Source organism: Mytilus californianus, unplaced genomic scaffold, assembly GCF_021869535.1.
Source record: "Mytilus californianus isolate M0D057914Y unplaced genomic scaffold, xbMytCali1.0.p SCAF_2, whole genome shotgun sequence".
NCBI lineage: Eukaryota > Metazoa > Mollusca > Bivalvia > Mytilida > Mytilidae > Mytilus > Mytilus californianus.
Window position 1 is genome coordinate 98120691 of NW_026262668.1, and position 24947 is coordinate 98145637.

The 24947-nt window shown below is 33.4% G+C and overlaps 1 long non-coding RNA gene across 1 annotated transcript; it reads left to right on the forward strand.

Annotated features, from left to right (window-relative positions):
- The first annotated feature begins 7842 nt into the window (after positions 1–7842).
- On the forward strand, positions 7843–12426 carry LOC127728820 (uncharacterized). The gene is made up of 4 exons (XR_007994385.1): positions 7843–7961; positions 9105–9179; positions 11093–11265; positions 12313–12426. It is a non-coding gene; the product is annotated as an uncharacterized LOC127728820 (long non-coding RNA).
- Positions 12427–24947: the final 12521 nt, after the last annotated feature.

Genomic DNA, 24947 nt, shown 5'->3' on the forward strand with positions numbered 1-24947 from the left:
TTTCTATATACATGAGGGACGGACGGACAGACGGACAACGGTATAACATAATATGTTCCGTAAACGGGCGTATAAGAAATAAATGGAGAATGTGTCCCCATGAACACAGATGATGCCCCCGCTGCATACAACATTATAAAGGAACATAACTCCAGAATGATAAAAGTGACGCTACCCAAATTTGTACATGTCAGATGTAAGTTTTGTGGCAATACGTATTGGGTAAAGGTTTCATAATGTTTGGTTGGGGCAATCTTAAGTTACAGAAGTGAAACTAACAATTTTGCATTTTCTTTCCATTTAAAAAGGGGCATAACTCGAGAATGGTTAAAATGACCCCACCAAAATTCCAACATGATCTGTGTTTTGTGGTAATAAGCATTGTGTATAAGTTTGATAACATTTAGTTGAAGATAACTTAGGTTAGAGAACGGCCGGAAACTAAAAAAATTGTAAGTTTTCCATTTATAAAGGGGCACAACTCTAGAACGGATAGAGTGACGCTACCAAAATTCTAACTTGATCTGTATTCTGTGGTAATTAGCATTGTGTAGAGTTTGATAACATTTGTATGAGGCAAACTCAAGTTAGAGAATGGTACCTAAAAATTTTGTAATTTTTCAATTTATAAAGGGGCAGAACTCTAGATCAGTTGTAAGTGACGCCATCAAAACTAAAACTTGGCCTGTGTTTTGTGGTAATAAGCATTGTGCATAAGTTTGATAACATTAGGTTGAGGCAAACTAATGTTAGAGAACGAAAACAAAAAAATTAGCAATTTTTCAATTTGTAAAAGGTATAAGTCTAGAACGGTAAAAGTGACACCACCAAAATTCAAACTTGATCTGTGTTTTGTAGTAATAAGCATTGTGTATAAGTTTCATAACATTTGGTTGAGGCAAACTAAAGTAAGAGAACGGAAACAAAAAAATCAGCAACTTTTCCATTTGTAAAGGGACATAACTCTAGAACGGTAAAAGTGACACCACCAAAAATCAAATTTGACCCGAGTTTTGAGGTAATAAGCATTATGTATAAGTTTGATAACATTTGGTTGAGGCAAACTAAAGATAGAGAACAGAAACCAATTTTTGGGACGTACGTACGTATAGACAGACGGACAAGGGTAAAACTTAATGCCCCCTCCGCGACGGCAGGGGCATAAAAAAGCTTTATTACACAAATCATTTTGGTGAATTAAATTCTTATAATTGATAATCAGCTGTTCTGTCATTAGAGAAATGTTATTAAGAACCTTTAGAACAAACATTATTTCTAGTTTATCTTGACGATCACAAAGACACTTGATGATCTTTAATAGTGCAGTGATACAGGCGGTCCCCGCTATCCAGTAAATAACGTCATAAATGCGTGTAAATTTTCCAGCAAACATAACGTTAACTCTAAAGAGGTCTAACTATATATAAGGAAAGGGTTCCTCACCTACAATTGCAGCTGTCAGTGTTAATGTGTAATGGTGACTGCCAAACAATAAGTCAATTTGTTAGTGAATTTACAAATGACAATTTAAAACAGTGGACATGACTAAGCATTCATAAAACTAAAAAGTAAGACATTTTGGCTTCATATGGAGCGTTTTAGTATTCATAATTATAAAAAGGACAGGTTTGGGGGATCAACATCTCGTTTCTGAGTGTTAGAAAAATACTCCTTACTTTAGACCACACCATGTGCATTTTAAAATACATGTAGTTTATAGTATACATACTGTCATAAATGTACATTCACTGTTTTGCCAGACAAGCTGGGGCCGTGGCCTGGGAAGCAAGAGTAATCTAGGACTAGTACATTTTGTAATACTAATATGAAGGAAAAAAGCATTACAGAAATTGTATGCAACCATATATACATGTATGTATTTTAACCAAAAAATTTCACTGCATGTATTTTTTTTTCTTCAAGTATTGAACATGTTTGTTGAAATAATATTTTCAATGTGTTGCTACGTGCAGACTATAGTATAGCTATTTTACATACATGTATATATATGGATGATGATAATGTATTGTCTATTGAATAAGTTTCATGGGCATATTAGTTCAAGACAAAAATTTGGTTAGACAAATAGGTGGAATGTAGTATATTTTGCCAAATTTGTAAAAATAATCCAAAATTTAGAATGATATCGAAATTTCCGACACGTGTTTGTTTCGACATTTGTTTACAAATAATAATGTCTCGTGATAGATTATTCCATGATGTCAAGATTCATCAATGGAATTTCTGAAAACAAAAAGATTATATTCTCTGTTTTCAAAGGCAAAGAAGTTTCATATAAAAAAATTCACAACTACGTGTACATGTATTTAGCTACTTAACAGGGTTGCGTTCAATATAGTAGCAGCTGCTACATAGATTTTTTACTACTAAACATGTAGCTAGCCTATAAGCTGCTATCTTGACTTTATCTATTTAGCAGCTAGGCTAGCAGCATGTTCAGTAGTCAAAAATCCACGTAGCCCTATGAAGCTGCTAAGATATCAGTGGCGGATCCAGAATTTTTCATAAGTGGGGGCCTGCTCCGGTCATGCTTCAGTGATTCCCTATATAATCAACCCCCTGCACCCCCCTAAATCCGCCTCTGGATATAGAACGCAACCCTGGAACACTAACACTGGTATGGTACTATTAATCTATGACTTCTGATCTGAAACACCTACTAATACACACAGAAATATCATCAAATAGTGAAATTAAATAAGATTGATTGCACCTTGTATGGATAATTCCGGCGACACGTGTTACATCGGGAGACTATATGAATCTATGACTTCTGATCTGAAACATCTACTAAAACTCACAGAAATATCATCAAATACTGAAATATAAGATTGTTTGCACCTTGTATGGATAATTCCGACACTTGTTACATCAGGAGCTCGTATGTTTACAAATAATAATATCACGTGATCACGCACTGCACTGACGACAAAATCTACACAATAACTGTAATTACACAATTAACACAAGTCATACATAACCCATTTACCTTGCAGACATGCAAAGGGTTTGTATACGGTTAACAAAAATATTGTATGTACAGTTAATGAAGAAATTATTTCATCAAATAGATAAGATTTTCACCCATGACACAAATCGACTGGGTTGACATTTCTGTCAAAAAAAAGTGTCATCGGGGATAATTGATAAATGGGATTAAATTGACCGTCAATAAGATCAAGAGAACCAGATATGGAGAACCTTAACAGTAATAAGTAATACTTACAACAATTGCTGATACCAAATGCTATTTTCTATTGGAAATATCAAAAACATGATGATAGTTTAATGTTGCAGGTTATTTTCTTTTTTTGGCGCGAAAAATTCTTACTCCTATTGCTTGACGTAACAAAATTTGTATAGAATACAATTTAAATATAGCTCAGCGGAAATAAAAGTTAATATGCAGAAGCATGACAATATATCAATGATAAAATGAGTATATATTACTGCAAAAGATTAGAATTTTACTTTACCATTATACTTCACTTAGAATTACATTTGAGCGCTAGAACATCTCTGTTTGTGAATCGGTTGAATCCAGGGGTCGAAGTTCAACATATTCACGGAAATTTTTGTGTATCAACGGAAAATTCAGTTTGTGCTTTGCATCAAGGCTTGCGTTGCTTTACATCGAGGCCAAAGCAGTTCAACCAATCGGGGAATGTTAAGTTGGGACATACCTCTATTTTTACTGCAGGTTTTGGCATAATTAAAACGGAATTATAGAAAAATTAAATGTTGTAAGTAGATACAAAACAGAAAATGATAAACACTTTTAGCAAAAGATGAATTGGATCGGAGTTCTGTGTATTCATATTATTTATACAACCCTCCTTTACTCTTGGGAAGCGTGTTCTTTACATCGAGGCTTGCGTTGCTTTACATCGAGGCCACAGTAGTTCAACCAGTAGAGGAATGTTTATTTGGGGCATGTGACCTATTTTAAGTGCAGGTTTTAGAATATTTTAATCGAAATTATAGAAAAATGGAATGTTGTTAGTACATATAAAACAGAAAATGATGAATACTTTTAGCTAAAGATACATTGGATCGGGGTGCTGTCTATTGATATTATTTGTACAACTCTCCTTACTGATGCCATATTTTGGAATTTCTGTGACCTAAATGGTTCGCGAAAATTAATATTTTTATATATAGTATAGTAATTATATGTGCTTGATTTTACGTGTAATTATGCAATATGTGTGTTTTATTGTACATGTAACTATGTATTATGTATGCTTTATCTTGCATGTAATTATGTATAATGTGTGCTTTACTGTACATGTAACTTTGTATTATGTATGCTTTGTTATAAATATGTATTACGTATTCTTTATTGTATCTACATGTATGCATTCTGTGTGCTTTATTGTGACTATGTATTATAAATGCTTTATTGTGACTATGTATTATATGTGCCTGATTGAAACTATTTATTATGTGTGCTTTACTGTAACTGTATTATGAGTGCTTTATTGTAACTGTGTTATGTGTGCTTTACTGTATGTAAGAGACCAAATGACACAGAAATTATCAACTATAGGTCACCGTCCGGCCTTCAACAATGGGCAAAGCCCATACCGCATAGTCAGTTATAAAAGGCCCCGAAATGACAAATGTAAAACAATTCAAACGAGAAAAACTAACGGCCTAATTAATGTACAAAATAATGAATGAAAAACAAATATGTTACACAGCAACAAACGACAACCACTGAATTACAGTCTCCTGACTTGGGACAGGCACATACAGAATGTGGCGAGGTTAAACAGGATACAAATAGAAATACAATGCATCTAACAAAAGTGGACGTGGCAGGGTACTTATACATCCCCACAACAAAAAGACACGAAGTACAGATCTAAGATCTGAGAGTACTCGCAGTTACTGCCACTAGTTCAAAGCCAATAACAACTAAAAAAAAAGTCACGCATCTAAAACTAAAATATCAATCAGGACACATACAACATCCAATGGATTTAGTGTAAAGACGTCATAAACATCCAGAGAAAAACATGACTTTGTGCAATGCCAAGATACAGGTATCGACAGATTGTAGAGCCATGAATTTGCATATATATATAAAAATAATATTCAGTTTGATTTTAATTCACTGATAACAAAATCAATATTAATACCAATAAAACAATATTCAAAGATCTAATTACAGTGTTGAATTGGTAACCTTTTAGAATAAGTTTACCCGGATCGTTTCTAAATTTCCGGCCTCGGTAAACAACATCTCCGTCAAAATGACGATGTGCTATCCCGTTTGAAATAAGTTTTCTACAGGTACAATCAAGCTTCAAAACCAAATCTTTATATCTATAGAAGAATTTAGTAAAGGTTTAAATTAATTTGTGGTAACGAAATCCCTGACTTAAATGTGTATGTTCCGCCAACTGATCGCGTAACACGATGATCTATTGATTTTTCGTGCAGCGCATATTTGATGTCTTAAGTTGGAGCCTGGTAAAAGACGATTTGTCGATACCACTGATGAAGAAATCGAAAAAAAACCGTTTGAAAATGAGTGCTGATAAGAGCAGAATAAAACAGCTGCTTCTATTTACCCGGAGTATTTAAAAGAAAAGAAAATGGATCTAGGATTCGAACATCATGACACATTAAAACTACACGGAAAGCTGATGGAAATCAATATAAAACAAATTCACTGCAGTGCTTGAGATATTCATTGAATAGATATGCAAAGGCTCCACCGTACAATAACAAAATTGACAATGTGAATGATGAAAGTGTTAGTGTCAGAGAATATTTCAAAGCGGTAATGGCAGAACTGAAACGCGTGGGTTTAAGAGACGTCGAGCATTATCCGTCTATTGACGAAGCTGACAGAAGGAAAGATGCTTCAATATATCTATCACCAAGTAAACCAAAGTAGTTCAATTCGATATTCGCTTGTATTTTAGTCGACGAGGAATGAAAAATATGCCACAAATGACAAAATCGACGTCTTCTGTAAACAAAGATCCGAAGACGGGGCTTAAATACTTAAAACTTTGGATGAGCTGACAAAAAACCATCGCAGCAGTGACAAAGAAAAAACTTCTGACATAATGCCATAAAATTCCGGTTCTGAATGTTGTCCCGTGTCCTCCTTTGAAAAGTATTTAAATAAATTAAATCCTGCGTGTGACAAACTATGGCAGAGACCGAAAGATATATTCTGTGATGAGGACCCTACATGGTATTATAACATTCCTGTGGTTGAAAAACTTTGAAGCCCGGCTTGCTTAAAAAAATCAAAGCATCGACAAACAGGAAGTAGGTGTCCGACAGACCTGAAAAATTTTCACACGTTACAACTCATCACGGCCACGCTGCTGATCAAGTTTTTAGTCTTTCTGTTGCATGGGTAGTACTTCAGAATAGTGTGTCGAAATATTTTAAGTTCATTTAATATTTTGAAAATATTAAAGTATCGTCAAAGAAGAAGTAGGTGGCTGGCAGATCCGAAAAATACTCAAACGTTAGACCTCACAACTGCCAAGTTGTTGACCATATACATGATATAAAAAATCATTCTGTTTATTAGTATCTGAGAAAAGTGTGGCGGAAATATTTGTTGGACGAACGGACGGACAGGCAGACCAACTGAGTTACGGAGAAGGTGAATGCAATATAGCCCTCACTTTTAGAGGGGGTACATTATTTTATTTTTCTATTTCTTATAGACTGGTTATCATATCTTTCGATGTTAATTTAAATCGTTTTGGAAGCATAAAACTAAAGAAATCATTTGATTCTTAAAATAAAAAAAGGTTTAGATAAATAATTACTTTTTCTTGGAAAATTTAAGTCGTTTAGAAAAATAAAAAAATAGCGAACTGTGACTACGACCTTTTATATTGAATTCCACCAGCTATAAATTAAATAAATAAAATATATCTTGTAAATTAAGGGTTGAATTGATATATTTAAGCTAGTTTGACTTCGATCACAAGATTAAACAGACTTTTACATCATGTATAAAAAAATATTTAGTTTGTCATTGGAAATAAGATCTTTTAGCTGGTGTATATCATCGACATTTCGCACCAATATATAATATAATTTAATCATTGATTTATGTTTGCATAACGCCCAGTAGTAGTTCTTCGTATATTTTCAGAACAAGAAGAAATAAACAATAAATAAAAAGTAGATTTCACAACATAGCCCGACCGGGATAAAGAGCATGGATTTCTGGATTTCGACTGCTCAAGGAAAAATGAAGAGGTATATTGGAGAGGGTCATACATGTACATTTTGGCTTGGAACAGGCTACTTACATCACGAAAAGCTGTTGCAGATAGTTAGGTACTCTCCCTAAAAGTGGCATCGGATGTATTGCTACCGTTCCAACCGATCGTGGTTGCGTTTTTATACATCCCGTATAACTAAAATTATGTCCGTTTTTACCAAGGGTTTCAAAGCTGGATGGGAGAAGCTCATGGATGACATTTTTTCTATACCCCAGTAATTCCTTAATAGGGGGTTGTACAACACGAGACATGTATTTTTAGATAAAATTGCAAAAAATAAAGAATCTATTTATATTTAAATTTAGAAATAAAGAAATGTCAGTGGTATGATTATTAATGAGACAACTAACCAACGTAGACCAAATTTGAAGGACGAGGATGTGAACATTTAACCTTATTGCCGTTGTCAATGAACAAAATCTAGCATGTTCAGATTTTAACAAATCTCAATTGTATTTTAAATCACAGCTAATACTTTATTAGCCACATATTAGAATTATTAGTGCTTTCATATCACACTTTTATAATTTATTGATTATGTAAACGTTAAAGTGTATCAGTGTATAATATGACATTTCAAACACGCCTACATAGTGTCCTATGTGCACATTTAATAGTTTATATTATCAGGATATATGAGGCTTAACTTAGTTTAATCCATACCAAAACGTAAGTATCAGTCTCCTTTAGCGTCACAGTCATAAACTGTTCTTTGTTTGTTACTAAACATGTATATTTAACGTTCTTGGAAAGATAATGTGAGCTGAAGTGTTACGATCACCAGAGATCAAAGATTGTCAGCAGCAGGACAATGCTATCGTCGTCGTCGAATGTTGTTTTAATGTCTTTTTGTCTTTTGTAATATCCTGAGAGCCTTTTAATGCCTTTACATCTGGACGTATCTACAGACGTGTACAACCTACCTAAAAGCATTTATGTTTAAAACTTTGATGACTGCAATATTATAGTCCGATTTTAATGACTGTTTACTCCGACTATGAAGTTTAATAAAGTAGACTGAATAACTTGTGTACTGCATTATACTGAAACATTATATATAAAGGGTAAATAGTTTATTTTAAATTGGTTGTACATGCAACTTATTATTTACACAGTTTCAAATCATATAAACTTAAATATTCAGTGATCACAGAAATGATCTCCCCATTGTCTAATTCTTTACGTCAAATTTTAGAAATAAAACATGTCAGCAGAAATCATAAATCAACACTGCAGGACGGCATGCATTTATATCAGTAGAATAAGTACTTTTAGTTTGTTTTCAGACATTGTGAGCTTTTTTGATACAGTATAATAACGTTTGTTTATTATTGTTTTGTTATTTTGAAATTGTTATTAATTATGTTTCTTTTATCTATAATACCGTTATTTTCGAATTAAGTGATATTTTCTTTACTGATTTAAGTATCTCAGTCTTCTTTTAGCCAAGTATTAGTTCACCAGTCGAAATCAAATTGTGATGGTTAATTTTAAAAAAAGGAACCTTGTTATTGGTTGTTACTTTGTCGTAAACCTTTTGGGGGATTTGGTGTTGTTACCATGTATATCTTTAATAAAAAGTTTGTTAAATTTATTCCCTTCTTCAAGAGTCGAGGCGATTAAGGGATTGATATTTTGAAGAAGAAGAAAAAACAACTGTCTATTATTTAAGGCTGTGTGTTGATCGCTCAAGTTTTCCTTTTGGAATTTTTTGTATAATTACCTCTGTTGTCTCATTGACTTATTCCTTATATACATTGTTATTTTTCTCCTTTTATTCCTGATTATTGATGATATACATGTCCATTACAGGAAAAAATGCATTTTATCTTCCTTATATGCAACATGCTGTTCTGGAGTAACATTTTACTGGCAAATAAAGATGAGGTGAGTCAAATTGAACTAACTCGTGATAATCAGCAAAAGTATGTCAATAATGTATACAGCTATCTAGGTGTAAGAGAGCATTATTTCCCTCCAAAAATTCCTCTATATTGTATACAATAGACGTTTAATGGATGCAACAGCGACGACGGTTTATCCTTCTTTTACGGTATAATTGTATAAACATTTGATTGCTCCATAATTTATAAACGTATTCCTTATTCTTAACCTAAAGACAGATTAGGAAAAAAAAACAATGAAGAATAAGCCCAACTATGTCAAACGTAGACACAGATATCTTGTACTAAGATATGAAAACAACTCTTTCTTTAGTGCGTTCGAAGGATATATATATTCAACCGGAACGCTCAAACCCTAAAATTTTACGCCGAGAATGTATAAATACCCGAATACGAGAGAAGCTATATCACCAGGGATATATAAATAATAGCCGTATTCATCCGAGATCAACTTTTTTTGAGGAGTTGGAACCTTATTTTGTAAATTTATCAACGGAGAATTTAAAAACAAGGATGTTAAAAATCATGTACGTGCGAAAGGACAAAGACTACTCCGTAGGTAAAACCTCTCTATAAGTCGTACATAAAGTTCCCTAACAACAGCTTGCATCCTTGTCCTTTGGTCTTAGGTGGATAGTTGATTCACTGGCATCCTTACATTTATATAAACATGGTGTTTTTTTTATTGAAAATAAATTTGTAATTTTAGGGGGAGTGTTTATTTTAACTACATTTGGGATCACTTCTAACATGTTTAACAAGAACCGGTCTAGACTGTTCTAGAATAGTTTTACACTTCAACAGTTCTAGGTTGAACTGTCATGATCTGTTCAAGGGTATAACTCTTGAAAAAATTTGTTCTATGGTAGAACAGTTCTACATGTTCTACCTAATGTTAATTAAAGCTGCTCTTGATTCATATTTCAGAACATTTAGAACACTTCTCTTGTCGAGGAAGTCGGGGACAGAAAACTGGATTGCAGGGTCCTTGTAAAACATATTTTACATAAATAAACATTAAATAGTGGTAAAAACTAATATAGTCTTCATATTTTCATGGATTTTAAAAATACTTTCTTTGGACTTTGTAAGATTTAATGTACCGTATGTTAGTTCTGTTATTTCTTCCAGATTGAAACTTATTTCGTATTTGAAAACATGCTTCTATTTATACACACTGTAATAATAAGGGTAAAATATTTGAATCACACGATGTTCAAATCATTTTCTCTGTTAGTTGTCTAGAATAAGAGTTTATGATTGAAAAATATGACATTACACAATCTTGAAAACAAAAAGTCAAATTTTGAAAACTACCTACCAGCAAGCAAGGAGGAAAATCACACAAAGAACATTTTTCAACATTAATATATTATTTCTGTAATATTTTTATTTCTAGAAAGTTACACAACAGATTAGACTGAAGGTTTTTTTTTTACCAAATAACGAGTAAGGGTATGCGTAATTATGATGAAAGTTCAAACTTCACCAAGCAAATCGTAAATTCTTGATTATCAAATGATTTATGAATTATATGGTGTAAATTTATTTTATTTTAGGCTTTCAAAACTCTACCAGAAAGAAGGCGCAACAAAAAACAACAAATTAAGCCTTATACTTTTACTTCTAAATACACCAATTGACATGTATGTGATGTACTCTCACTAGATAATTCACCGTCTGTGACGTGGTAGAGTGCATCTATTCCATTAAATTAGATTTTCTTATGGATGTCTCTTGGTTTTCTGTGTCTTGGGGTGCTATCCCGATAACGTATATTCTCACATCTCGGTTGTTTATACAATCAGATTATTTTAACAAGTAGTTACAAGAAAAAGACATTCATTTCACTACTTTTGCGCAAAATGATATTAATATTGCATTATATATTGACAGGATGTGACCGACGAATGTAGAAATCTTCTCCTCAGTCCCGAATTTGATGACGACATAGTAACAGAGGAAGAACTTACGTGTATGTACTGGGCCTATGGATATAGTAGAGATGAGGCAGCTAGTTTGGCTAATCAGTCAAAAAAGAATGACTCTGTTGTTAATTGACAAAAATGGTGATTATTTAAGTAAATGCAAAATAAGAATCTACAAACGTTTGGCTTACCATAACTTAATTCTAACTGGTAGCTATAGGGCTAAAAATGAAATAGATTTGGAAAGTGCAATGTAACTTTAACCCAGCTTATCATCCTAATTGTGTGAATAGTTTGTTTGTTTGGTTTTTTTTTTATTAAAGAACCATAATTTATTACCAGTGAAAGGTCAGTTGGTAAACAAAACAAATGCTAAATATCAAACGGTTAAGTAAAACGAATACACATATATTCTTGGCCAGGTCGTTCTGTTATATGTAAAAATAAAAGAGGAATGTGTCTGAGGACACAAATGCTCTCGCTCAAACTTTGCAATTTTCCAAATTATAAAGAAGCATAACTCTAGAACGATAAGTGACTCACTGCCCAAATTCGAACCCTGTCTGCACGTTATGATCCCCGGCATGGTGTATGCGTTTCATAAAATTTGAATCAGGCAATCTTAAGTTAGAGTGCGGCAACACAAATGGGACGGACGGACGGTCAAGGGTAACACTTATACCTCGTTGCCAACGAGCATCAATTACTCCTTTGCGCAAACATATTGCGAAATGTGTTTAATTCAACATTGTAGTAAGACTTTTGATTATTGTCTTTATTGGTTCTAAAATTCAGCATTGATTATGTGTTTCATAAATTAAAACATAACTTAATATGCATTGTTATACAGCTACTAACTTTTATGATCCTTCATCCTATCTATACTTATAGTTCGGCATTTCACCAGTTTATGTGCTTCTCGGACTGTGTATAACATCTTTACACTAAATCAGGGAAGACATAGGTTATCTATTCTATAGGATATTGGCTTTGAACTAGCTTTCAGTAACTGTATGTACTCTCAGATTGATACTTTATTTCTTTTGTCTTTTGTTGGTTTTGTTTTATTTTGTTGCGCTTCGTGTCGATCTGCTCTGATACAGCAATACCTTATTTCAAAGATTCGACCAGACACATCGACTTGTTATAATTCATTATGCGATTTATTTCCACTTGATCTTTTAACAGAGATGTGCAATGAGACATAGTATCAGTGGTGAAGAGATTTAAAGAACATGTTGGATCACAACCAATTTGAAGAACTTGTTTTTTTTCTCTCAAAATAAATATAATGTCACGTTATTGTTGTATTGTCAATTCCTGAATTTATCTTATATACAACGCAGATAATACTTCTTTATTGTATTGATAAGCGTCAAACCTTATCAAATCGTAAGAAATGGTTTAAACGAAAGCAAATCTTACCCTGTTTATTTTTATCTTCACTTTCCACTTTTTCGATACCAGACAAATAAGCTGCTCAGTCAAACTGCTCAGAAGAATGCAACATGTGTAGCATGATATGCTTACACTTCCGGAGCACCTGGGATCACCGTTTTTTTGTGGGGTTCTTGTTGTTCAGTCTTTAGTTTTCTATGTTGTGTTTTGTGCACTGTTGTTTGTCATTTGGTCATTTTTAGTTTTTAGTCATGTCATTGTCATTGTCGTCTTTCTTTTTCAAAGTTACATTTTGTCTAGAAAAATATAAGATCTCGTCAAAGTTTTGCAGTCGCCATTGGGACGTGTCGTTCTATCAGATGAGAACTTCATAATTAACTGCAGTATAAAATAAGGAGATGTGGTATGACTGCCAATGAGACAACCCTCCACCAGAGATTACATGACATAGAAGTAAGCAACTATATGTCATCGTACGGCCTTCAACAATGAGTAAAACCCATAACGCACAGAAAGCTATAAAAGACCCCCAAACAACAAATATAGACAATTCAAACGACAACAATGGCCTGATATATGTACAATGAACAAGAAACGAAAAATAAATAGGATATAGAGCAACAACCACCGAATTACAGGCTCTGACTTGGGACAGGCATATACATAATGTGGCGGGGTTAAATATGGTTGCGGGAGCCAAACCCTCCCTAACATAGAACAGCGGTGTAACAGCACAAAATAAGATCAAAATTTAAAAAAAAATCAGTTGAAAAGGGCTTAATTTAACTCATCAGATTGTTTAAAGCACGAAAACAACTAACAAAAACACAAAAGACACAATCGCCGATCTGAGATTACTCACAGTTACTGAAAGCTAGTTCAAAGCCAATAACAACTAATAAAAAAGTCATGTATCTTAGACTAATATCAATCAATACACATCAAACTTCCAATGAATTTAGTATAAAGACGTTATAAACTGTCAGAAAAAAACATGACATTGTGTAATGCCAAAATAAATGTATCAACAGAATGTAGGACCGTGCATTTTCATAGGTGTACAGCATTAATATTCATTCATCTTAATGTTTTTAAGTATCATTTGATCATAAAGACCATCCAGATTTTGTTACCAATGCCAAGTCTAAACTTTGTGCAGATTTAATATTATATACAAACTATTCGACGATTATCCAAAGAAAACAGATGTCATAGTTTTATTATTTACAAAATAGATACACGACATTTCATTCCGACAGTACGGCATATATCATAATTATGGAATAAAATAATACTATGATTTCTATGCATTAAAAACTATAATGGATTTTCAGTATAACATAATGTACATCATTAGAGATAACCGATCAATGAAGGCGCCGAGATTCGGCGATAAACATTCGTGGTGACAATGGGCCGAAATGACACTAAAAAACCCTTCATACACATATCAAATAAAATCTTGATTTCTTCCGCGTTTGGATCACATTTCTTGTTTAACCTCCATCGGGATCGCTTAAAGCAAAATACATCATCTCTCCTGCGTTTGGTTCTCATTTCTTCATGTCCTGCTATGCATGCTACACGCGTTGTACCGCAAGCTGGTCAATATGAATATAAACAACTAAAGAGATGTGGTAAGATTGACAATAAGGCAACCATCCACCAGCAACTATAGGACAAGGATGTAAACAACCATGAATGATCATCAACAATGAGCAAAACCCATACCGTATAGTAAGCTATAAAAAGGCTGAGGCATTACAAAATATGAAACAATTCTAAAGAGAAAATCAACGAACTGCTGAACGGGTAAAACAATGAACTTATTTATTAAAAAAAAAAACAATAGCAGACAGCATCTAACGACAACCACTGAATTACAGGCTTCTGACTTGGAATAAGGAAATAAAAAATGTGGCGGGGTTAAACATGTGTGTTACCGCTCAAATATCCTCTGACTCCCTCAGGCAAAGTTGACCTTAGATGGATTTGGCTAATAACGTTTAAGTCCATTTCAGTCATTTCGCTTTTCAACTGCTTCGATTCTTATACATCATTGGGTTTCAAATAATCAGCTGTGAGCTTTCCTGATGAAGGTAAATCCAGAAAAGCGCTTCGGACGCCTGAAATTTGTTACGTGTTGTTTTGGTATTTTTTAGCAGTAATTGAACAGCAGAACATAAAATCAAACGGAAAAAAATAGTTAGAAAGTTGGAAAGGGTTGACTGCTTAAATTGACACGAATCACATCGATGAACTTAACAAAGAGTCAAGAGGCACAAAGAACCAAGCAAAGGGTACGAAGCAGTTACTAAAAGCTAGTCAGTCAACGCCAGTTTCAACTAATAAATTAGCCGTGTATTCCGATACTAAAAATTAAAAAAATGTAATGTTATGCTCTTGGCTCATTTTAACATAGTCATATATGTATATCGAGCGTAAGCGAGTTGTACAATGTTGACAAATATAATGCATGTTGAAATGAAAGCATGTAATGATAAAATTACTTCAATTCCAATAGGAAAATTTAGAACGTTTGCACTTCGAAGCGCACATACATGAATAAGACATGTTCGGAAGGCAACAATTTTGATTTGATGAAGCCAAAACGTTAAAGCAAACCAACTGTTTAAAAATGTTACAGATACATGTAACGCACTTAGGAACGTTTTTATTTGATTTTCTAAAAAGCAATACCAACACAAATGTCCGTTTCGTTCGGCGTTGTTTAAAGATACAATTAATTAAGTGACGTTGCATTTTTAATTCAAATCACGTGCACCCCATGACTAATCAGTACACATCAAACGGATATATATAGTGTGAAAAGATCATAAACTGTCTGAGAAAAGTATGACCACATCATTGCGCAATTTAAGTATCGACAGGATGTTGGACCATTATGTATAGAAAAGCATGTTAAGTTATATGTTATAATTTAATATATTAAAAACAAAAACAATGTTATTTACCGATCAAGTTATTTCCACTGCAAATTACAAAATCAGGTTAGGTTTATTGATATTTATTGTGCTCAATATATATAAAAAGTCACTTTCATACAAACAATGCATATGCAATCCAAATACTTTATCGCAAAAATATTTCTCACGTCTTATTTATATATCTTTGGGGTAGGTGGCGCTTTCTTAAACTCTTCAAATTTCGGATGAAAACCAAAAAAGAAAAAAAAAAGAAATACACAAACCAAGTATATTTTGAAATAATATTTATTATTATAATAAACACATTTTAAAAAGCATTACATGTAACACATAACAAAAGAACATTTTCATAACCATACCTGACAATACAATCAGACTAATTGAAGTTAGCCAAAGCCAGATAACTCTGAAAACTTTCCAAAATTCTTATTTGCTTAAAAATGTCAAAGTTCATTGGCATATACTAGTATCTTTAAAGATAACACTTTTGTTTCTTTTATTTTGGTTGTTGCATAATCATTTAAGTCTAAATTAATTATAGATAAAATATGTTGCTTTGAATTTGAATAGTAACAAAAATATTAGCAATCAAATGTCACCCCCTTTTTGAAAAATAGGTAAAAATAGGAAAATGAAGCGGTTATTTATAATTCAATAACGCAAACAGTGAATCGTTTTAAATGGACACTGATGATCATGGGTATTTTACTCAGATTATAGGAGAGACTACTAGTACATAAAAATCAAATGATTAATTTTAAATATATTGGTTGCTAAGGAAATTTAAAAATCATTGTGTAGCGGTGAGACATTGCAAGGAAATAATCAGCTTTTTAAAAATTAAAATCAATTAATTCAAGTCTATCAAAAAAGCTTGGGCATCAGAATGTGTTGCAGTGGAGAGAAAACATAAAGTTCTTATTTGAGCTATAGCACATTCAACCGTTATGCTCAGAAACCCCCTAGATCATCTTAAAGTCCACACCTCATTTTCTAACCACTGCATATGCATATCATTTTTTCTCTCTTTTTTTAAAATTAAATTTAGGTAGACCAAATAATAATGTTTTGTAGAATTGATTTGTATCAATTCAGTTTTTTTGGGTCAACTGCTCGAATTGGTTGCCATTCACATGTGGTTCAGAAATATACTGACCAGTTTCATTTCCATCTTCACCTGGTACTTCTTCCATACTTAACTATTCGTCGTTACACAGTTGATATTCAATGACTTCATATGAAAGGTTGGGAATGATTCTTCAACCTTCAAATAGTAATACCGTATAACAAACAGGAAACAAATAGTATCACAATTTTTAATCTGGCATTTTGTTCAGTCATGTCAAATTACCGGTAACAAATGTAGAAAGAACATTTCTTAATTAGGACAACGGCATGAAGACAACACAAAGTCAACCAATGTAATACATAAAAAGACAAGGCAATTCACTGGTCACCGTACGGCCTTCAATAATGAGTAAAATCCATACTGCATAGTCAACTATAAAAACCCCGCAATGACAAATGTAAAACAAATCAAACGAGAAAACTAACGGCCTGATTTATGTTCTAAACAATTTACGAAAAACAAATATGATATACAGCAACAAACGACAACCACTGAGTTACAGGCTCCTGGCTTGGGACAGGCATACGTTTACCAGGAAGCACGTACTTGATGAATGTGTAAAAAACTGTAATTATCTCGTATGAGTTCTGGACGGAAAGTTAACGACAACATGTCTTGAGCGACTTGATCTAAAGTCTGCAGTTATCCAATCATTATTAGATAGACAACGACAATTACAATGACACAACCTCTGACTTAGTCATGTTGGTACATGCACATTAATCATGCAGTTGGTTTTCTCTTGTGAATTCACATGTTTGTTATACCGGGACCTTTTATAGCATAATATATGGTATGGTGTTTGGTTATTGTTGAAGGTTGTGTGATGATCTGTATTTGTTCGCGTCCTTTTCCTTTGGTTTTTGGTGGATAGTTGTCTCATTGACAATCAATCTACATCTCCGTATTTTGACATATAAACATGTATTACTAATTTGATTTAAATGATTCATTATTTTGGTGTAAGTTGACCTCAGATGATTTTGGGTGTTCTGTGGGGATCATTATTTATTTTGGTACAAATGTCCGTGACCTTGTTAACTAAAATACATATAAAGAAATGCTCGCTGTTGTTGATGCTCATACTTCTAGATTTTGACAATATAATCTTTCCTTCGTACTTAAACCTATATCATTATTTAGTTTTTGTCATTATATATATATCAATGAAAATAATTATATATATTTTGGGCGGAGTTGGCATTCCTTGCTTATTTTTTTAAAATTTTACATGTTTTTATATTTAGAAAGACATTTACTGGTGGTTCTAATGGCTTCAGAACTTCCATAGTTAACATATATCAATTTGTTATAAAGCAGAAAAAGTAAATCTCTATACATGTACTGGCATGTAAGTACATAAAAAGGATATCAGAAATTTGCCCCAAAATCTTGAACAGTAAATCAGGTCGCTTAAACCATCAAAATCACGATTTTTTCAACAACAAAAAACCGGGGCTTTTGAAAAGTTAACATTTCTGCTTGAGATGTTTTAGGTAATTAAAAATCCTCTTCTTGAATTAGTAGCATTGCACGTACATTGCACGTACATTACATATATTCATATATATAAATGTAGTTTCCACAAACTCTTGCATCTCACAAGATTGGATAAAATGTCTTGATCTTCGTCCACGATCTTCCTTACCAGGGCGTTGAATCGTTATGTAAAATCGATACTTGTACACAATACATAAATTATATGTACACGCCTGAAAATTGTACAAAACAACATCAATATTTAAAAAGGAAACATTAAATACAAGTATCATTAAATATTTCGGATAACTGATATCCTTCATCAGTTTGATATAAAATGAATCTTACATGTACCAATCAATTCTGAGTTACTTAAACAATCTTGAACGTAATACAAATCAAAAACCGAACTACGCTTATATAATTCTAAAATTTCGAAGTTCACGCAAATTTTATATTTACAACGGAACTGTGTTTCTATTCATCCAAAATGAAACTTACACACCAAGCTGCGGTGTTTAACACTGTGCGATTTGAACTACACCTTTTCATTAATCCCATTTAGTGCCAACATTTTTATTTTCTAATCCAAAATCTTTCCTGAGTGATTCTCTTCTCCTTAGACCAAGCGGTGTTGTGGTTTATGATGATAATAGTCAGTCGATTGAGATCTGCCTTAGTGTGGTCAGGGGGTCTCAAGTGTCGACTGAGAGGAAGGTATGGATTACACTCATAGTCACTATGACGGCCGTTCATAAGTTTGTGAAATGGGTGTTCTGACTCACCAATATACTGTTTACCACATTTAAACTGTGGAAGACATACATTATTTGTAATCTTGCAATTTCAAACATTTCGTACAGTGGAGTAACTTTTAATAGTCCAGGTATTCAGTATTTGCTTGCAAGTCAGACATCGTTTATTCCCACAACCCTTGCAAGAGCCAACAGATAGTCTGCTTTAGAGTAAATCCGCTCTCACCAGCAAGTCTTTAATGCTTTTGGGCCCACGGAAAGTCAGTACTGGTGGCTCGGGGATGATCTCGGATAGCTTAGGATGTTTTTTGAATTCTTTCAAATTTTCGCGGATAAGGTGTGATAATTTGTCAAACTTAGGTCAGCACAAACGGGACTCTTTCGTTGACCCTTTTCTCTTTATATTGTAAAAATTCATCTCGGCTTATTGTTGTTAGCACGAAAAAATCTCTATCAACATCTTTTCGTCTGTAACCCCGATTTCTTATGTGGCCGTGCAGTTCTTATAATCGACTTTTTACAGTTTCATTGGTGGAGCAAATCCGCTTTATTCGGATGGCTGGTTTGTAGGGAATGCTCTTGGTGTAGTGTTTTGGATGACAACTTTGAGGAGAAAGATATTGACGTTTGTCTTTTGGCTTGCAATACATATATGTAAACATGATTCCATCATTCACTTTCGTAGCAGTGCCGAGATTTCATAAGAGAATATTATTGAGGGATGGGCGCCGTTGGCATGTTGAATGAAACCATTAAATTCTTGCTCAGTATTATCCCAATTCATGTCGAAGTAATCTTAGTCCTAATTTGCTTAACTTATATCTTCTTAGTGATTTTCCATCACATTTTGATTCATTTTATGTAACATTGAATGATATGAAAATTAACTGCCTTTTATATGTCGATGATTTAGTTGTAGTATTAATCAGTAAACTGAATCAATAAATTTGCGCCGTTTACTAAAGAATGGCATCGGGAGATAAATACTACAAAGACTAAAATTCTGATATTTGATAAGTCAGGTAGAACCAAGAAAAACATATAAATTGTCCAGCTGCTACGTCCAATATATTGGCACAATTGATCACTTTATGGTAAAAGCATGAAATTTTGCACAGCGTTAGTTTTTATTTTTGGATATGGAGCCATAAAAAAAAAACCCATCATGGCCGCCAAATTCAAAATGGCCGCCAATAGTCAAGAGGCTTAGTCCTATATGCTGTTATGATTGATCACTTTATGGTAAAAGCATGAAACTTTGCACAGCGTTAGTTTTGATGCTTATTAACATTTCTGGATATGGAACCATCTAACAAAATTCTATTATGGATGCCAAATTCAAAATGGCCGCCAATAGTCAAGAGTCTTAGTCCTATATATTAATATGATCACTTTATGGTAAAACTACGAAACTTTGCTCAGTTGCTCAGTGCTAGTTATGACGCTAACAAAAATATTTTGATATAGTGCTATCTTAGAAGTTCCATAATGGCCGCCAAATTCAAAATGGCCACCAATAGTTAAGAGGCTAAGTTCAATATATTTGTAGAATTGACCACTTTATAATAAAAGCAAGAAATTTTGTAAAGTGTTAGTTATAATGCTAATGATTTTTTTTTTATTAAAAGCCATCTATAAAAATCCATAAGAAGCTTCTGTATCCCAGCCATTGCCATGTTTTGGTCAGTATGATTCAGTATGGACCCAACATTCGGAATCGTTCAAATTTTCATTCGAAATTGACAATAGCACAGCTTTTGATGAATAGTTGTGCAAAGAAACCGTCACATGAAAGACGATGAACCTCCTGTTTTGTACTTGAATATCATGATCCACTGTACGACTACAAAAAAAAACGTGATCTAGTAGACACTTTCTTCAAACTTTGACTATCTGTTTCATAAGACAGAGTGTTAGGAATTTCTACTTGATGCCGATGATGCATGTCGTAGAGATATCCAGGAAGATAGCTTTTGCCCTACCAATCTACTGCAGAATTTATCACTTCGTCTGCTGTGGACCACATTGACCACAATCCAAGAAGTATACCATTAACTATCAATTGATATGTCTTCATTCCCAGATGCATTAAAAATGGAAGTCAAATAACTCAAATATGTTGCGGTAAATTCAAGTGTTAAGGCTGAAACTGGGACAAACAATTCCTGGTTAGCCTATCATGCTTTATCGTTGCCAAATAGGAAGAAACTACCAGCAATGTCTGCCCTTCTACCTCTGTTTAACGAGCAGGCTAAATCTGTTGCAATGATACGTCATTTGTTGAACTTATTTGTAGCGCTGTAAGAAAGCTAAATCATGGTAAAACTTCTGTTGTTGCTGTTGACCAACCACTTTTCACACTTAGTAAAACTAATACAAAGGAACTGGCCTCGGATGTATTGTGTGAAAAACTTTGTCATGATGTTCGGCGACCTACCCATAAAAATGGCTGCGTTGAAAACACTTGGTAGTTGGCTTGACGATAGTGGATGGACTAGTGTTTAAGAAAATGCCCAGCTTACAGTACTGGGAACAGCAGATTCATTCCTGCAGGCGTCTTATGTTACAAAAAACACTTAGAAAACATCTAGTTACAGCATGTACACTTTACCGTTTATTGCCAAACGCTCTCCGAGAGTACACCGATTCTTTTGAGTGATGATGAGGTAATCCTAGAATTCGAAAAGTGGTCTTTTGAAAGGTCGAATAATCTCCTTGTTTTAAATCCTGGTATGTAACATTGCAAATTGAATTGACAGAATTGATATTCGTAAAGTCTATATGTGAGACTAATGCCTTGTCGATTGAACAACGTCTGTCTCCGATGAAATCAAGAGGAACAAGTTACCACTTTTTCGAACACAACCACCTGCAAAGAAAACTTCTACGATGGATCACAAGCTACTGTATTTGAAAAGTAATTGTCCTTTATTTTCAAGACTTGCTTGTTGATAGAGTTGGAAACATCACTTAGTCAAAATGGTACATCCGTCTAGGAACAAAGCTAACCTTCTGTCAAAATGTCTAGACGATTTATCGTCCCTAACAGGTGATTAACCTGTAGTGTCTTCTATCATTCTTGGTGGATCTACATATTCTGAGTATTGGGAAAGATGGACGAAGAATTGACGTTGTGTTTAACACGTACGTTGACAATAGCTTAAAAGCGTCTACTCGTAGAAAACAGAGTAAAGGTAAACGAAGGCGAGTTCAAGATGAGTCGAATAGTCCAGGAAACTAGTAAGAATTCTTGAGTCTAGACGATAATAACTTTGAGTTAGTTAGTTAATTTTCTCGCTGATAAAATAATCAAAGCTGACAAAAAAATGAGATCGTAGTAACTGACAAGGACAACGCCATTGGATATACTGCAGAACACAGCTAAGAGTTATTGAGCTAATGTTCATACATGTATGAGATGGCAGATACCAGAATGTTATTGCTTGCCTTAGATATCGATTCTGAATAGAACAAGAATGTGTCCATAGTACACGGATTCCCCACTCGCACTATCATGTTCCATGTTTAGTGGTCCGTGAAATTGGGATCAAAACTTTGGCTTTAAAATTAGAAAGATCATATCATGTGGAACATGTATACTAAGTTTCAAGTTGATTGGACTTCAACCTCATCAAAAACTACCTTGACCAAAAACTTAAACCTGAAGCGGGTCAGAACTTGATAGTACGTGGGTACCATTCTGATCAGGGCTTGCAGAAGCTGCAATGTCATGTCCAAAGCTCATGCACTGTGGATGTACGCAGAAAGGATGTCGAGGGTCATGTCAATGCTTGAAAGCAGCATTGAAATGGAAAGCATTTATTATGTAACTGCTCACCGGACTGTGAGTAACTGATTGAGACTGTGCTAAATTTTTGTTATGATCCTGCATGTTGATCGTCTTTCAGTTATCAATAATATGCATAGTTCAATAAAGTTGTTATGCCAAAGAGTTACTTTTTATGCGCTATTTTTTTTTCTTTCAAATTTTGAAAAAAGAAATACTGGTCTTTGTAGAGTTTCTTACATAGTCTTCACTGCTATTAAATTGGAAGATATTCTGAAGTTATGAAAACATTTATTATAACTGTGTAAATTTAGACCTTGTCAGAGACGCCATTTTGAATTGTATCGCCCATTTTTATTTCATAGTTTATGTAACCTATTACAAAGAAATAATATGTTGGTTTGCATTTGTATCCAAATAAATATTTCCTTATATTTGTATCATTTTATACCACATCTTTACGAAAAAACGTCAAATTTTGACATTGTTAATGGCGCCATTTCGATTTTTTTGCCGCCATTTTGAAAACATAATTTCTGTCCCCTGGTATAATTAATACATAGGACAGTGTCTAAATTACATGATCAGTTTCACAAATTTGTTAACTTTATATACCACATTGATACTCACAGGCACTTGTCTCAGAAAAAAAATGTCCTATATACCTTAATATAAAACGTTATATTAAGGTATATAGGAATTTTTTTTCTGAGACAAGTGCCTGTGTTGATACTGCATATATATAAATTAATACTGTCAAATTCTTGACATTTTTGACGGTTTCATTTTGAATTTGGACGCCATTTTGATTAATGATGTATTAATAAAGTTGCAAAAATGATTATTGGCATATCTTTAATGTATTTCCTTTAATTTGTGATATCTACTTAACTCTTGCTTATTCATAGACTTCATCAAGTGTATGATGTTGTATTCCCAGTACCTTATGTCGGCCATCTTTATTTTGGCGGCCATATTGGATTTTTTTTTCGTGGCTTCATATCTAAATTTTGTTTATACCCCTTAATTGTTCACTATGCCAAGTTTCATGTCTTTACAATAAAGTGATCAATAATACCTATATCCGCTGGAATAATAACGTTGAAACTGAATATGTCTTAAAATATACACCTATCTACGGCTTTTTTTAGCAGAATCTGGTAGATTTTCATATGCCAAGCATGATATTCATGACAAAAGCAATATATAAACTAAGGAAAGCGTTTATTCCATTTAAACCAAAAATCTCGTCATCAATACACACATTTAATCACACAGTAAAACCAGTATTGCTATATGGCGCTGAAAAATGGGGACAATTCATCATGATAGTTTAGAAATTTCTGATGAACCCTGAATATATTACAAGAAATTTGTAAATTTAAGACTAGAGAACATCCTTCTAAAATTCTGTCAGTTTTCATTAGGAGTTCGACTTAAAAATAAGGGAGAGGAGACTTGGAAGTTAAAACCATTGCTCTATTATGTATCTCTAAAAAAATGAATATCCTGGCATGGTAAGAGCTGAAAATATAAACTCATGCAAAATACAAGATATAAATGAATATTCTGCAACACTAAATGCAGGAAGCAATATTGTAAAAAAAAAAACGGAAATAAAAACAGAAAAAAAAATAACCATGCGTAGCAACAGATCACCCATCCAGAATATCAATTGGTCGCCCCCTTACGACTACAGAACATTTGTAATGGTACCCAAAACAAGAACAAAGTCAAATCATGGAAGTAATATTTAAATATTACTTCCATGGTCAAATGTAATAAAGATAATCAAGATAACAAAGTTTTTAAAGCTGCTATGTCAACTGCCAAAAAAGAGTCCTTGATTAATTGTATTGACAAGATATCTGCATTTTTGAATCTTTAACACTATTTACATAAGTATATCAAAACATTTATATGTTTTGGAGTTTAGTGTGACGTCCATTTTCATTGAACTAGTACGCATTTTTGTTAAGGGGCCAGCTGAAGCCTGCCTCCGGGTGTGGGATTTTCTCGCTGTATTGAAGACCCATTGGTGGCCTTCAGCTGTTTTCTGCACTTTGGTAGGGTTGTTGTCTCTTTGACACACTCCCCATTTCCATTCTCAATTTTATTAACATGTTATATGGAAGATAGAATAAAAACTTATTTGTTAAAAGACAAAAAATTATAGATCTTTGGTATAAACTACTAAATGAAGATAATAAAACAAGATCCAAAGCTAGAAATAAGTTAAGAGTATACAGAAAATCTAAATATATGTTTAAATTGAACCTCGAAGTTCCTTGACTATATGCTCAGGAGGGCAAAGAAAATTATTTGAC